The sequence below is a fragment of the Cyanistes caeruleus genome, chromosome 4 (genome assembly GCF_971803275.1).
Source record: "Cyanistes caeruleus chromosome 4, bCyaCae1.hap1.1, whole genome shotgun sequence".
NCBI classification, from domain to species: Eukaryota; Metazoa; Chordata; class Aves; order Passeriformes; family Paridae; genus Cyanistes; species Cyanistes caeruleus.
Window position 1 is genome coordinate 19,115,601 of NC_141704.1, and position 16,187 is coordinate 19,131,787.

Here is a 16,187-nt window from a genome sequence, read left to right on the forward strand (position 1 = left end):
ATAATAAAAATTCACTTTCCTGTTCAGTGAACCTTGAATGAACTGAAGGAGAACAACCTCAAATCCTCTTGCCTCCTCTCACTCTAAATTTCATATGCATGACTGATAGTATCCTACTTAACCCTTTCAACAACTTTGTAAACAGCTGAGTAACAGTTGAAACCCTCTGTTGTTCCATGATCTTGAAATTAATTTTATTTTTTCATTAAACAGGTATTAAATCTGACTTCTTAAACATTTATAAATGCTGACCTCTAAGGTGACTTTGGAGATTAAAATGGTAAAAGAACAAAGCCCCAACAATTTGAAGCAGAATACTCTAATTTTTTTTTTTTCTTTCTAGGTTTATTTCCTGATATAAAGCAGTTTAAAGCAATGGCAGAATGAGGATAATTTCCTATTTTCTGTTTTTTAATATATTTTATTCTGTAAATGTCTTACACAGGTATGCTGTATTAGTGAGTGAAAGACAATAAAAAGTCCTAAGCATCCTTTTCCAATTCACAATGATGTATTTTTCAGCAGGATTCCTACATTCAGAAAGCTCTGCTGTAAAACACCTTACCATTATGAATCTACCATTTGACTACTATTTCTTCAAGACTTCTTTAGCTGCTGAGGGAAGGTTCCTGAAATTTGTCCTAAACATGATCACCAAAATGTCTGTAGTTAATCAGGAATTTTTTCTCCTTTGCTGCTGTTCATACATTTGCTTTTGGTTTTCATATTTCCCAATTTCACAGCTATTACATTTCAATGCACTGACCCAAATACTGTATATTAAACTAACTTGTCCCTCCCATGGCTGACTATAGATGTGTCTGCAAGGCAAAGAAATGCTTGAAACAGGTGATACTGGGTGTTCATTGGCTTGCATTGTGGAGTTTCAGTAACAACTTCAGTAGCATCTCTGGCATATGTCCAGCCTCCCTGGAAGTGAGTGACACCAACACAGAGCACGATCCTGCTGTGCCCTCACTGTTATCCATCAGGTCTCCACTTGACTGCACAGTCAGTTTCTTAGGTTAAGAAATCATTAATTGTTTTACCCAAATGTTGGTTTCATTGAGAGGAAGCTCAAAAATATGCAAACAAGCAACCAAATCCCCCAGCAGTGGGAAATGCCTATCCACTAATACAATAAACAGGACAAAAAGCAGAATTGCTCGCTCATTGCAGTAAATTCTAAATAATACTACTTAATACTTCCGGGAAATTTTGTGTGATTAAATATTTAGAAACCACTTCTTCAGCCATTTAGAAAGGATCAGATAATAAAGAAGGAAGGGAAACAAAGAGGTATTAATTGCCACCAACAACTCACAAGCAGTGCTTACAGATCGTGTTCCTATAGGTAGAACATTAAATGGGCTCAGATTTAGTGCTGGTTCTGTCTGTTCATTTATGTAAGAAATAAGGATGACTACATCTGTAGACACTTATTTGAAGTACATGTAAAATTATATACACATTATTTCAAGGAATTTTGTTGTTAGAGAGATTAGCAGATTTGTTACCTGAAACATTGCTGATCAAGAGGAAGAAATAAATTAGTGACACAAAAATATGAGTTATATCAACCTGATGTGGAGGTGCAGCAGAAGCCTCAAGTCTTAGTGAAGTCTACCATAGGACTGAGTAGCAAGAGAACAAGATATTGGTGAAGGGAAGCTTAGGTAAGATGCAAGAAAGAAGATAAAAAATATTTGAAATTAAGCACTTACCAGTAGATGTGTGCATTTCTTCTACTAGAATTTTAAGTATCAAGATTGCCTGTGATTCCAACAGGTTTTTGCTAGATAATCCATCACTATTATTCTTGAAGACAGATTCAGGGGAAACACTATGGGTTTGTGTGGGCAGCACTGACTACATGACTTGGTCTCTTCTAATTTTAAAATCCAAGAAAGTGATTATCATTGTGTGAGTGGAAAAATCTGTAAATCCCTTCTCCAATCCATTGCACCAATGTGAAGACAAAAATTCTGAAGTGGCTGCTAAACTGCCAGATTAAGGTTCTCACTCTCTTCAAGCAAGTGTCATTTTGCAGCAGGTGCTTTTGTCTTTAATATTGTCTCAAAACATATTAACGCCTAATTGATTTCAGTTCAGGCACAGGGACACCCTGCAGCACTGTTTCTCTGGATATGTGTAGATCTTTCCTAGGTCAGTAGCAAAAACCGACCCAATATGTCACTTTGTCTAGGAAAAGTATGATATTGTCCTACAAACATCTAACTAGAAAGTGCACAAAAGCAGAAAAAAAAAAATCATTCACATAATTCAAGTAATAAATATGCACACAGTTTAACATTTCTGCTTGGGATTTCCATACTGACCTTTGGCAGAAATTCTTTTCAGTTAGAAAAATTGTTCAAATAATGATCAGCTACACCAAATTAATTATTTCTGGTTTCAGATACTCTCTCTGTAGAAAACTACCATTTTAGAATTTGTGTTTGTCATTTAACAGTGCAGCCCTTTCTTCATGTGAAACTACTTTGTGATGGAGGAAGAATTTGCATTTTTTCTTTACACGTTGCAAGTATTCCCATCGACTTCAAATGGCCTTGAAATCAACGGAGCTGTCACATCCATAAGTCATCAGAGTGTCAGCCAGACCTTTAAACAGCAACCACCACATCTAGCTACTTCTGCAAAAGAATCCAATCATTTACATATGGCACTTTTGAACCCACAGATGCCATACTCTCATCAGAGGTTTGAAGAGGGAGAGAAATTAAACCATCATGTGTCTCCATAGGACCCACTATAAAATTTAGTCTTCTTTCTGTTTCTTCAAATGAACAGCGTTATAATGAAGTTATTAGTAAGCTTAAAGATGTTTCAAATTAGGCTTAGTCTTGTACTAAAGCAGCCTAGAAAATATAGAAAACATGGACCCTTACTTATTTGTGGTCATACATCTCAGATGCTTGTCCTTCAAACTGCTTATGTGGTAGTTTCACAATCTCATCAAGCTTCTACTACATGAATGAAAATAAAACAATTGTTATGACAACATGCTGAGACTGTATTTATAGTGCTTCACACAAACAAACAGGTTGACAAACAATAGGAAGAAAATGGACATTAAATTACCTCAGCTGAAGAGAAAAAAACAAACATATAATGAAGTGGAAAATTATGCCACTAAAGTTTGCTCATTATACATGTGTCTCTGCCAGTTATTACCGAAGTCACTCTATTTTCTGCATAAATATATGCAATATGCATAGTTTAAAAACTGTTTCAAACATCCTGTTTTATTTTCAATATTTACAGAGACACTGAGAGAAGGATGGGTGGCTAAATACATATAAGGTGAGACAAAAATATTTCATTATGGAAAAGGATATCATAATATATAAAAATCAAGACAGAGAGGTAGAAGAATAGTTATAATAAATCATTTTGACATTAGTTAACATCACTCTGAGGAATTATGTGATTAAGCATGGCAAAATAAAAGAAGATATATATTTATGTTCAATCACACACAAGTGTTTTGAGCAAATGAAAAGTAAAAAAATTCCAGCAATTAACAGGATAATTAGAGTATTATAAACTGGTAGCAAGAAAGTGGCTTTTTAGGTTCAACCACTTACTAGATTAATTTTTTATCTCTTTGGTTAGGCAACAGAAGGGAAGAAAAACCTATTTTTCCACACAGACATGTGTAATCTCATTACATTAATTACATGTAATTAGGATGGCATCTTCTGGACAAGATTACATTATTGAAATCTGAAAAAAAATCAAAAAGCTGTCTAATTTGAAAATGAGTTATATAAAATTTGGATGCTTTGACATAGGGATGGATAATTTGGATATGATCCAATATAAATTCTGATCCCAGAGTTTTACATTTTGAACTAGAAATGTAGACAGAAACCAGCAGAAGTTATACATGTGTATATACACTGGTCATACAAGTTCTATACCCTGAGGTAGTTTTGAGACAAACAGTAATAGCTTTAGTTAAACTAAGAAATTTTCTTTTCACAGCTATACAGAAATTTAGAAAGATGACCCCATATCACTGCCTGGAGGCAGTGCAAGAGTAACGACCAGAGTAGATGATCCGGCAGGGAGGTTTCCTTTACATTAGAAAAATACATCTCAGGATCCTTTATATGACCTGAATGATTTAAACAACACATGAATGGAAGACTTGTGCTGCTACTTTTCTTTGTCACAATTGAACATGAATCTCTGTGTTTTGCATTCAGGCATGCCAGCTCACCTAAGATAATAATTTAAATACAAATTCCCTCCCAGAAATTGGGGCAAATCTTGATGTGAAACGTTTGTACTTTGCATTTGTCATGCTGCTGGCTGATACCTAACTTTAACTAAAACTCACACTGCTTTAACATTGCCAGTTTTGTGTAACTAGATTGGAAGAACAAGAAGTTCTCTGTGTGCATCTCTGTCCCAGCTGCTTATGTGTGTGTCCCCACCCCACCTCCAGGCTCAGCTGAGCTGACACAATTCTTTGTGAGGCTGCAATGCCGCCAAGATCAGTGAGCTCGCCTGGCTTGAAAGTAAAAGGGTTTTACCTTGGGGTGGTTTTGGCCTGCATTGTTTCACTGTTTCAGCCAAGAGTCCAGCTTCATGAAAGCTTATGTTAGCACAGCAGAGGAGATGAAGAGGTTGGAAATTCTTTAAACCGCTGTCGTCATGGAAGCTGACACAATGTGAGACTACAATTTGAGTGGAGCAGCATACAGTATTTTCCCATATGAAACTGATATCATACCACATTAAATGTTCTGCATCTCCAACAAAACTACATTTTTGGCCCTTGTAGGAAATGGGAACCAGATTTTCACTGCCCATAGCAAACATTTGGTAATTATCTGCAAAACAACAAAAAAACCCTCTAATTTAAAAAAAATAAGTGAAATACATTGAAGATTCTTTCTTACAAGGAAAATAAAATGTTTAACATAAATTTTAATGTTTTTCCAGGGTTTCTTTTAAAAATTTCTGTTTCAAGTCATTGGAATATGAATGAAAATTGAAATATGTCAATTATCCTATATTTCATTATACTGGTGGGGATCAAAAAGCGTACGAAGAATTCCAGAAAGTGACCATGAATCTAATCCTAATTTAAGGTACCTAATTTTAATTTAAGGTACTTTATTATATTCTAAAAGACTAATGGAAAAATCTGACCTGGGAATCAACTAAAAGTCAGGAAAGACAAGGATTTACTTAAGGCCAGTCAGAATGTTTATTTCAAAAGCATATCTTGTCAAACCAGCACGATTTCTCAGCTGTTCATTGTGAAGAAAAGTGCCCGAGAAAGGTTTTTTTTCCATTCAGTTTTTTTATTTCTGTCTGCCTCAGAATTGCATAACATAAGCTCTCAGGAGCATTGGGGTTTAACTTTGTATTGCATGACACACTTTTTCTTAAAAAAAAAAAGCTCTATAAAAAATAAGCAAGATGTACATTGAACAGATTATGAATTGGCTATAGTTTACCTCAGTGTAGGAACTCTGTTTAATGGTGATCAGTACTCTGTGTTATTCAGCACCTCTGTCATTGATCAAAAATTAAACACAGCATTGAATCTAGTCTACTTTGCAAAGTCATTCGGAAAAAAAGGATAATTAGTGGATCAAGACAATAACATAAAGCATTCCTGTATTGTTTAGTAAATTCACAAAATTAATTTAAACACCACTAAACGTAAAGTAAAAAATCTAGAAAGATGTGACTACTTACAGAATGATGGACAATATCCTGGAAAGATGAGATTCAGACAGGAAGTGCTGGATGAGCAATTTGACATTCATTTTCAGTGGTTTGCATAACAGTCTTCTGCAATGGCAAAAAAAGCATGCTTGTAACACTGCAGAGTCAGTTAAGGCTAGCATTTTCTAGCTAACTATTTTTTAAAAATGACATTATCAAATCGCTCAGAAAACAAACCATAAACATATTTAAAGGTGGAGGGAATGTCTTTCTGTGAGAGACTGTGAAAATTCCTTCTGCTTACTTTATAAAAATGCAGACATGCAGACAGAAAGGGAATTTGAATGTATTGTATAAAACCTTCTTGTGGAGCTACTCTCTGAAGAGTGTCCAATCCAGTGGCAAAAACTGAAACCAGACAAATTCAAATGAAAAATTATGACCACTCTTTGAACATTGTCAGGAATAAGTTAATGAAGAAAATTATCAAGAGAAAAGGTTTGTTCCATAACTGTTAATATGTCTGAATGGAAAGTCCAACCCCAAAAAAACTGGTTATAGATCAGCACCATCCCTGATTCAGCCCAGATCATGCCCTACAGGGTGAAATCTCTCCATCTGACATATCAAGGTAAAATGCATGATCTAGTGTTTCATTTTTGCTTTAAACTATTAGAATGCCTGCTCTCAGTGCCTGGGGACTTTTACATGTTATCACCCAACCACAAAAAATCTGTTGTCCTGTGTTAAGTGAACTGCTACTTTTAACATTGGTTTCAGTGTTACTCTTCACAAGGTACACATCTAAGGTCAATTTTCAATAAAAAGAAACATCTGCAGCCTCTTACATTGGAGATCAGAGGTTGTTGGTAGGCAAAAGAAAGGCCCATTATCAGGCTAATATTTTTCACTATATTCTCTGATTTAGAAGACCTCTGCATATGATTCTTTAAAGGAATGACATTATAACCTCCTTTTTTCATTAATAAAACTCTAGAGCTTCAAATATTAGCATGGTTTTCCCATGTAGTTTTCTGGAACAGACTCCTCTTGCCTTAGTGCGAGGGAATTCGTACACATATCTATCTGTCCATCTCTACTCTGACATGCCCTTCCCAATAGTTTTTTTTTCTCCTAATGTTAGAGATTTTCTTAAAAGGGCAGTGCTCTAGAAAGCATTGTGTGTGACATACTTAACAAAGTTGGCATACTTTATATAGTACAAATGCACAAATATGTGGTTTTTAAACAGCCGTATTGTAAAGCCAAGGCCTTTAACACTCGTGCTCTAGAAACCAGCTGTCATTAAAATACCAGTCAAATGGGGCTCAAATTAGCCTCAGAAAAATTTTGGGATGCACAATGACTCAAGGCCTGAAGTCTTGCCACGTGTAGATTTAGGTTTGTGGCTCTGGTCCTGGAATTCACCCCGCAGAGACTGTACAACACACACCACGAAGGCTGGGGTGGGACACGAGCTAGGAACAGGACCATCACAGCTAGCAAAAAGAACAGAAGGTCAAACTAGTCAGAAAAATTATTAAAGAGCATGAACAATGAAATTCTGCCTTTTCCCTGGAGATTTGCTCACATACTAGATTGGGCTGTCTGTCTGATTGGCTTTTTTGAACATGCATTTCCAAGTCCTTCCTGAGTCAGGGATGACCAGCTCCCTTCTCGCCATCAGGTGTCCAAGGAGGAGCTGGGGAAGTGGCTCTGCTTGCCTCTTGAACTGAAAGGTTCAATGCCACCCACCACTGATAGCACTGCAGGAAGAAATGCAAGATTTCAGACAAGATTCAGGGGCACAAAAGGAGATGACTGACACCTAATGCAGAATCCACTAGATGGGAAAAGGCTTTGATCAAGAGGGCTGAACCGGAGGAACATATGTCTAGAAATAAAATTCTTGGCATGAAGTACAAGATATTTCGGACAGGCACTACAGCAAACTCTTACTTGATGGTTCTTAGACTTCAAAGCCCTTACGGTATTAAATCTGAGACCTCATCTACCTTGCATTTATGTATTATTATAGCTATGTCTCAAATAGCTACATTCTCTTTTTTAGGTGTACTACTTAGTTTCAGCTGTAGTCTAAACCTGAGCTCTTTCCAAAATATTGTTACACCTCTCCACATTGTTCCAGTAAGATATCAGACTTGGGTAATCTGCACTGGCAGACAACACTTCTAGCATTCTTGTCTCCCTCATACTGTCAAAAAGGCAAACAAGATATAAGAGAAGGGTCAGAGCATGCCAAGGTCCATTCACACTTCAAATAAGCTTATCACAGAGCATCTGTGACGTCCCTAAGGCCTTCCTTTCCCTTCCTCTTTTTTCTCCTAGATGCTGATGAGGAAAACAGATTTTGAAAATACCTGGAAGCGTGAATTCACACAATGGGTAAATGCTTTTATAACCCTTTAAGCAAAGCAGATTGACAGCTTACTGAAAAAGAAGCACTTCTAAACACAATGCTTCATTAACCAGCTAAAATGGAAACTTCTTTCTGCAAATAAAGTGGCATCTTCTTGAGAAATATATTCTAGGAAAATGCTGCAGCTGTCATTGTGAAAAGTGACAAAATATTTTGCCTGACAAAATCTTGATAACATTTCATTTTATGTTTCAGAGATTTATACTCATGGATTCATATTTTCAAGGCCAGAAGGCCCCATTAGATGCCTTGCATGACACACATCTTTGAATTACAACTCCTTATTCTTGTACAGTTTTCAACAATTTCTGTTCTACCTAACACTTATCTTTCAAAGAGGTGTCAAGTCTTGAGCTGAAGAACTAGGGATGTTATTTCATTTCTTTTATGTTTTCCAATTGCTTTGAAATACTTGAAACCAACTTCTTACCTCGAAATTTCAGTAATTATTATGGATATATGGAATATTTAGAATACTTGAAAACAAACTGCAAAGATTAAATGCTTATTGAAAGAGTTACTAATGTTTAAAATCTGAAGGGTTAGTGGCTATGAAAAAGTTATTTAGATTAAAATAGGAAAATTTAATTTTTGCAAAGCAGAAACTGAGTAAATATATCTGGAGAGTATACATGAAATAAAACCATTTGCATATCTAGTCAGACTTGGGGAGTTGGCTTCACTTTGCTGTAGATGTTTTTAAATGAAGACTGATAATTGATGAACTAGTTTGTCAGACAAACCCACCATCCAGGTGTGTAAAATTACCCAGCCCTTCAGATTCCCAGTTGCATAGCCCAGTTCAGATTCCCAAAATCTAAGATGTGCCTTCCTTGCCAATACCTTAAATTAGTCTAAGGTGACACTACAAACTCAATCCCTTAGCTGCATAAAGAGTTTTACAGCTGCCAATACAGACACTGAGTTTGTTTCCCTCAAATTTTCATCTTTACATGGGAAATTAGTCAAGCATATGTTTGTTTTTGCCAAATAGGCATAAAACTCCATGTACATAAAACAAGGATGCAACTGAATAGCAACTAAACTAAACTTGGGAACAGAATATGCATCTTGAAAAAAACTATAATGAAACTTCTACAGGCCAGCAGTTAGAGTAGATGTAGCTAGTGACTTTTTTAGTAGTTAAAATGTGCAAGCTTGATTTCGAGGTTCTCCTTAATTTTGCCTCTAATATCTATCTCATGAGATACTCAAATGCTTAGTTGATGTGATAATGTAATTCATATATCTTTGTCTGTAGGTTAGGATTAATGCAATAAAGGAATGCTAATAATTTCAGTATCATGAGATACTCAAATGCTTAGTTGATGTGATAATGTAATTCATATATCTTTGTCTGTAGGTTAGGATTAATGCAATAAAGGAATGCTAATAATTTCAGAAATGTTTTGGATAACTTCCTTACTGGTCTTAATTGCTGGCTTTAAAAGGGACAACAAAGGAAAGGTTTACAATAGCTGCTTTCATATGACTTAAATACTTCATGGAATTCTACGGGGACATGTAATGCAAGGAATTTCTGTACTGCTCTTCTAGTATTCAGTGGAATGAACAAACAGAAAAATATTTACCAAGAAATAATCACAGCCTACCAATACATTTTCACTAGTTTCTGCCTGACAGTAGATTTTTATCTTCTGCATGAAAGATCAAATTAGACTCTGAAAAGAACTATTAAATGCTTTCTTCCATATATTAATATACCAGCAGAATCAGCAGAAAATATAGCGCTGTTTTCTCCTTCCTTAGTATTAGTTTTCCATTTATTTAGGTTTTCCCACATTAAGGATGTTCTGAGGTTTCATAAAAAAACTACTTTCCAGAAAACTTTTTCTATTTGTGCCCTTATACTACCAGTAATATCTAAAGAAGGAGGGAGTGTGGTAAGAATTTAAAATAAGTATATCAGGACTTGGTAGACAAGTGCTTTCTCACAGCCAATACTGGGAACTTTCTTTTAAAAATTTAGACATAAATTAATGATACATACGGGAATAAAGGTAAGAATAATTATATTTCCTGAGTCCAAAACAGTGGACTAACTATTTAGCAAAGTATCTAGTAATCCTTTAACCACACTTTCTAAGTAGTATAAAACACACAGAGTTTTTACAGAGGTTTTACAGAGTAATACACTTGATCCAGTTTACACTTGAATGAGTTTGCAATGTTTGAGGTATACATCAGATTTATCGAAGAGGAACACCAGGAAAAAATAGCAATTTTAGCAAAATATATCATGCTGGAATTGCATTTAGTGTATCTGCAAATGTGCAAAGAAGCAATGATCCTCATAGATAAGATAGACATGATTTAATTTTTTTTTTTTTTGTCTGCCAGAATAAAAGATTTACCAGATTCTTATTTACAGTTGTGGGATGCACACAGGGGAAAAAAAAAACTAGTCTCAAAAAGCTTCCACCTGATATCATACCACCACAATTCAACAGAAAATTGCTTATGCTTTCTTCCTCACTTTTGAATTCTTTCGAATTAAAATCAGTAACAAAAAGACATTGGTAAAAATTGTAATTGCAGTTTCTTTAGTAGGGAAATAACATTTAGGAAATTCAGTTTTCATAGTTTTTGTTTATAATCCTACATATTGTGGGAGAAAACATCTGCCCAGGATAATAGATTGTTTTGGTCAATAGATTGTCCAGTTTACAGAATGACGGAAGTTTTCAACTGTTTATATATCTAATATTTTAACAATGGTCTCAAGTATTATGTTTAGAACGTGGAAATTACAATCATGTGGAATGGATTAGTACTTAATGTAAGATACTTTTATCACATACTCATTGTTTTACACTCTGCTTGTTTTCATCAGATAAAAGCAGCCACAAAACCCACATCAGGCTAAATTTCTCAGATAATTCAGACATAGAAGTATATGCATGTGCAATTATTGCAGTTACATGAACAAATCAGATAACTGTATACACAGACACAGTGAATTATGCACACTTGCAGATATAATTATGCTGCCTCTATATCTGTTAAGGTAATTGCCTACATGTAGAAACCAGGCCTGCAATTGCATTTGCATTTTAAACAGACATACATCTGGCTAAATAGTCATAAAATCAAGCTCAAAATCCTTAACCTCTATAATTCATAAGAAGTATTATTGACTTAATCAAAATATGAAGAATTAGAGTAATGGAAAGCATGAAAGTTCCCTTTACTAGGGGATTTGTAAATTTGTTTATAGGTCTGAAGAATGTTCTTTAATAATCTTTACCTGTGTGAAAATTATCTTTGTGTTTCAGACAATTTATTTTTTTCTATTTTGTCAGGACCAAGATAACTTTCCATGCGACTTCACAAGGGGACTAATGGTCAGAATCCACCGTGGAGCTCCTGTCTCCTGCTTTTACTGCAGCAATATATCTTTTTTTTCAGAGATATTTTACTCACTTCTGTGCTCAAGGACCAGGCTTCTGCTGGTTTAAACTGCAATAATTATGTCAGTCTATTTCTTTTCCAGGTTATAGTGGGTAACGCCTGGTTCTTTTATTTAAAATCAAACCTTCTTGTCGTGAGTTGACACTGGCTGGACACCAGTATGCACAAAAGCCCCTTGCTCACTCCCCTGCTGCAGCTGGACAGAGGAAAGAAAATTTAACAAAGGGCTCAGGAGAGAGATCCTTCATTAAATACCATCAAGGGCAAAACAGGCTCAACTCAGAGATATAAAGTGAATTTATCATTAACAAAATCAGGGCAGGAAAATGAGGAGTAAAGTAAGTGCTTAAAACACCTTGTCCCCACCCCTCCCTCCTTCACAGCTGTACTGCCTACCCCAGCAACACTGGGAAATGGGAATGGCAGCTGGAGTCAGCTCATCACGCTTTGTCTCTCCTGCTGCTCAGGGAGAGGAGTCATCATTCACCTGCTGCACCGTGGGGTCCCTCCCATGGGAGACAGTTCTCCATGAACTTCTCCAGCGTGGTTCCATCTCATGTGCAATAAATACCTCTCTGCAAACTGCTGCAATGTGAGTCCATCCCACAGGCAGCAGCACCCTCAGACTGCTGCAGCACGGTCACTCTCCCACGAGGTGCAGTCCTTTAAGGACAAGCTGCTCCAGCATAAGAGCAGGGCCCCTCTCTCCATGGGTCTCCCTTGGGGTCACAACCTCCTCCTAGCACCCACCCACTCCATCATGGAGCTCCTGCATGGGCTGCAGGCAACAGCTGCTTCACCATGGTCCTCACCACGGCCTGCAGAGGAATCTCAACTCCACCTCCTCCCCCTCCTTCTCCACTGACCTTGGGATGAGCATAGTCGTTCTCCTCAAATGCTCTCATTCCCCTCATCTCCACTCGCAATTAAACCTCCTCCACAAGTGTTTTGATTTCTTCTTAAATGTTATCACAGAGGTGTTACCATCACCTCTAATTGGCCCAGCCTGGGCCAGCAGTGTGTCCATCTTCAGACCCAGCAGGGATTGGCTCTGCCAGACATGATGGAAGTTTCCAGCAGCTTCTCACAGAAGTCACCTCTTTGGCATCCTGCTGTCAAAAACCAGGCCATGCAAAACAATACACTTCTAAATTTCTTACTCCTGTGGTTTTCTGTGAAAGTTTTGCAAAGCCTAAGAGGCACTTAGACACTTTTTCTGCCCTCTTAAAATGTTAAGGAATCTTACCACTCCCCTTAATTGAAACAAGCATGAGGTTCTAGCCTTCACTCTTTAGAAGATTCCTCAGCTAAAAGTTTCCATCTATTTATATATTTAGAGATCATTCAGTAAATTAATTGGAATGAGGAAAACCTGGGACTGATACCTTAATGTTTGAGTCTTCTTGTGTGTAAGGAACTGAACTTTTGACATTCCTCTGTAATATATTGACATACATCAAAAAACAGTTTGGCTCTTGGAATTTATTCTCCTCTTTCTGAGAATAATCTGGGGTACCCAAATACCTGCCAACCATTCATGAACAAAAACAGTTCTTTCTTTTAGGGTGCCAGTACCTGGAAGCCTACCGCAAGACAGATCTCTGTTGTTCCAATGAAAAACAATCAAACAAACAAAAAAACTCGCCCAAAATACAACCAAACAAAATTTTCCTCCAAAAGTCAGTTTTGTTGTATTCCTAATATTCTGGAACAGCTATAGCAACGACAGACTTTCAGCTTTTACTAGGCTTTAGTATGCAGTTGATCAGCTTCAACAGCTGCATTAAGAAACAGTTTAGAAACAGTGTTCTCTCACGCTATACTATCTTTTATTAAAAAATCAGCACACAACATTCTCAAGTGTCCCTGAACAGAGTGTTCTCAATATTTATGTATCACATGTTTATTAAGTCAGTACAATTACAACCTTCATGTATATACTGTTATTATACTAGATCATTAAATGCTTTTAAGCATTGTTCCAAATCCTTTTCTAGAGCTGCTTTTCAGAGCAGCTGACTCTTCTCACATTTTTGCAGAATGCAAAAGGCATTCCACTCAGAGTCTTCATCTTGACTGAATCCAGAAGTATTTCCAGTTTATATAAGGGCAGTGTTTCTGCCAGAATAATTCTTAGGCTTAACAATGCAGAGCGCAAGTGTCACTACACATCTACACAGCTCAAGGTGAGAATTTGCTCTGTAGCTTAAGTTTGTGTATGTTTACATTTTTTTACAAACTTATTTACTCAGAAAGTCACATAATGCATAACTTTTTCATTCCATAGGATGGTGCATTCATTCATCAAACTTATTTCAATATTTCAATTGTACTATTGCTATCCAACTATTGGTTGGATGTCACTAAAAGTTAAAAACCTCTTCTTCTGTGTACTATATTTTTTTCTATTTCAATTAGGAACACAATCTGCTGAAATGTAGACAGTGAGCTTGTATAGGAGAGAACAGTTAATTACTTATTCTGCAAGGTTAATGAAAATTAGCACAAAAAATTATCAGCTGTTTGGCTAAATAAATGATAAATTTTTTTTGATAAAAATAATTTTGATTAAAAGTTTTTTGATAAAAAACTTTGTTTTTTTCTGCAGAGAATGCATAAGTATCATTCAAGTTTTACTAAAGGCTGTCTCCTTCAAAAATTATTTTGTAAATATACTGAGAACAAATATGAAAAATAGCAGCAGATACATTTTTTTAGAAATGTTTTCACTTTATATGATTGATCATAAATCAAGTCTTGTAAAAAAATTTGGGATTTTTTCCTTCTATTCAGCTCTTGTGATAAATTCCAACTTTTTGGGTTTGTAATCCTCTAGCTAGAAGCTGGTCTTTGTCTTTTTTAGTTCATGGCCTTTCAAGTGGTTAACACCCTTTGAAGGTAATGCCTGCATCTCCCATTCATAGTGAAACCTCTGAGATCAGAATGTTTTCCCTGTGAAGATTACTGCACATAGCTGAGAAAGTATGGAGTGTAAGAATAAAAAGCAGGCAGAACAGAGAATTTTTGCATGTTTTTCTTTGAAGATACTAACATAAATCCTCTGAAAGATGAGACACAACTCAGTTAATACTGTATTGTTAATTAAGAGTTATTTCTGCATGGGAACAACAGTTTCAGATTTTTCTTCTCTCATGATCATTTTTATGTCTGAGGAGGAGAGAAGATGAATGAAATCTTTGACATCCCAAGCTAAGATTTCTTAAAACATACGAAAAACTTGAAACATTTTTAAAACTCTTAAATTATTTTTAGTTATGACTTTTACATATGTGTATCTTAAAAAACATGTATGTAAATAGATAGTTTCAGTATGGTTGTCATGAAATACAGAATATTTTGGTACATTTTGACAATATAGCTCACTACTGTCAGTAAACCATATATCAAAAAAAAATAAGGCAATGGCAGCCATAAAAACATCATCACTCAAAACTACATGAATGGTAGAGAAATTAAAGCAGAAGGGCGAAGGTAAAAAAAAATCTTAAATGTCTTGCATTTACCAGTGTTTGTGTAGTACCATAATTCTTGTTTTTTATTTTGCCAGCTCATAAAGATCAAGAGAGCACCAAAGGGTCAATGCATGTGTACTGACAGGCTGATCAACCCTTCTTCTTTGCTTTTCTTTTTTAAACATTGAATTAAACTGAGGACAAAGGCTGGACATTTTTACATTCAAAAGAGGAAATAAATTATTAAACTTCTACAGAAAAGGTCAATGTATGCCTTGCAGAAATTGCCCGATTGACAATATTGAAAACCAAAATCCTTGTTTAGCCATAGAATAAATGTTGTTCAGCAGCAGTTATGGATACTAGTTCTGATTTTTCTGCCACTTTTAAGTGGCATAATACCACTAATTTCTGCAGAAGAAAATGCTTCATCAAAGGTGAAAGAAAAAAAGGGTTATAATTTCCTATCCTTTTAGAATGCAAACAACCTAATACACCAACAGTCTGGGTACTGAATAGGCAAAGACACATAAAATCAGTTATTTTTGTCATTTTCTATTTATTCTGACTTTTCAATGTACTAAGAAAAAATTTAACAAGCAAAATGTTTTAATGTCCTCAGCCCATCCACGGACCATCAGTGCCAACTTTTTTAACAGAGCTTGATGTTGCGAGGAAGAAGCAGACCAATAAGAAAAAGGATGAAGGATAAGTAGAACATAATGGACAGAATCATAGACATGATACATTTTTTCTCAGTTGGAAAAAGTAATTATATAAAATGCAAGATTGACTTACACTGTTATATGTCCTCTGACCTAATTTGTGTCTATTCTCAAATATGTGCATTACACCCCTTAACTGAGTGACTTTATGAGGGTTTTTTGAATCAAATTAAAATTCAGATCCTTTTTTTATTATTTATTTCAAGGTAATATTCTACCTTGATCCCATCCTGCCTCTAGGGAAGTGAATGTGAAATTTAATACCACATAAAAAAAGCTGTGTGCTTTTTTGTATAGACAGGTTACACCTGGTGATGGTTGATCGTTGTGTTCTCCCCTCTGTGAACTTCGAGACAGAAATATCAACACTTGCTGAAGATGAGGTTGGGCATAAGACTCTCTGAGGCC

The 16,187-nt window shown here is 35.8% G+C and overlaps 1 long non-coding RNA gene across 4 annotated transcripts; it reads right to left on the reverse strand.

Moving 5' to 3' along the window:
- Positions 1-303: 303 nt before the first annotated feature.
- Positions 304-12,690, reverse strand: LOC111923045 (uncharacterized). 4 transcript variants are annotated; one of them, XR_015286180.1, is made up of 5 exons: positions 12,448-12,690; positions 5,740-5,835; positions 4,563-4,862; positions 2,910-2,987; positions 304-2,654 (listed from the first exon to the last, which is right to left on the reverse strand). It is a non-coding gene; the product is annotated as an uncharacterized LOC111923045 (long non-coding RNA). The 4 variants fall into 4 exon arrangements; XR_015286182.1 differs by having other exon boundaries at positions 304-2,797; XR_015286183.1 differs by lacking the exon at positions 4,563-4,862.
- Between the last annotated feature and the right edge of the window lie 3,497 nt (positions 12,691-16,187).